Source organism: Merops nubicus, unplaced genomic scaffold (assembly GCF_000691845.1).
Source record: "Merops nubicus isolate BGI_N331 unplaced genomic scaffold, ASM69184v1 scaffold31638, whole genome shotgun sequence".
NCBI lineage: Eukaryota > Metazoa > Chordata > Aves > Coraciiformes > Meropidae > Merops > Merops nubicus.
The window spans coordinates 3839-4350 of record NW_008625619.1 but is presented as its reverse complement, the minus strand read 5'-3'; positions in this window follow the sequence as shown (position 1 = coordinate 4350).

Here is a 512-nt window from a genome sequence, read left to right as displayed (position 1 = left end):
CGGTGCCAGGAGGACTCGGTAATTTCCAGTTTGGTCCCTGATACTCCCGGTGATAAGAAAGAGAGCAGATGAAGGAGAGATTAGTCGCTAATCTCCCAGGGAAGATGACTCTGGGAGCTGGACACCACAGAGGGGACACACGCAGGGGGGGGAGGAGCTGGGATTTCCCTGATGCTGCGGCCCATCCTTTTCCCCCATCTTTTTTTGTTTTCAACAGGGTATCTTCTCCTGGGCAGGAGCTTGCTCATGTCAAGCACCAAGAAGCTTGTGCCCCGGTGAAGCACTGGGTGCGGGACAAGGCAAGTGGTGCCCACCTGTGAGCAGTGGGCAGAAGCACACTCTCCCTCCAACATCCCCGTCCTCGATGCAGCTCTTGAAGGCTCCTTGGCATGTCTATTTAACCACTGAATGACGGCCAGTGCCTCAAACTCTCCTGAGAAGAGCCAGACACCAGCTCTCTGCTGCCCACATCCTGCTTCGGGGTCCCCTCCCTGTCCCACCATGCCCAGGGT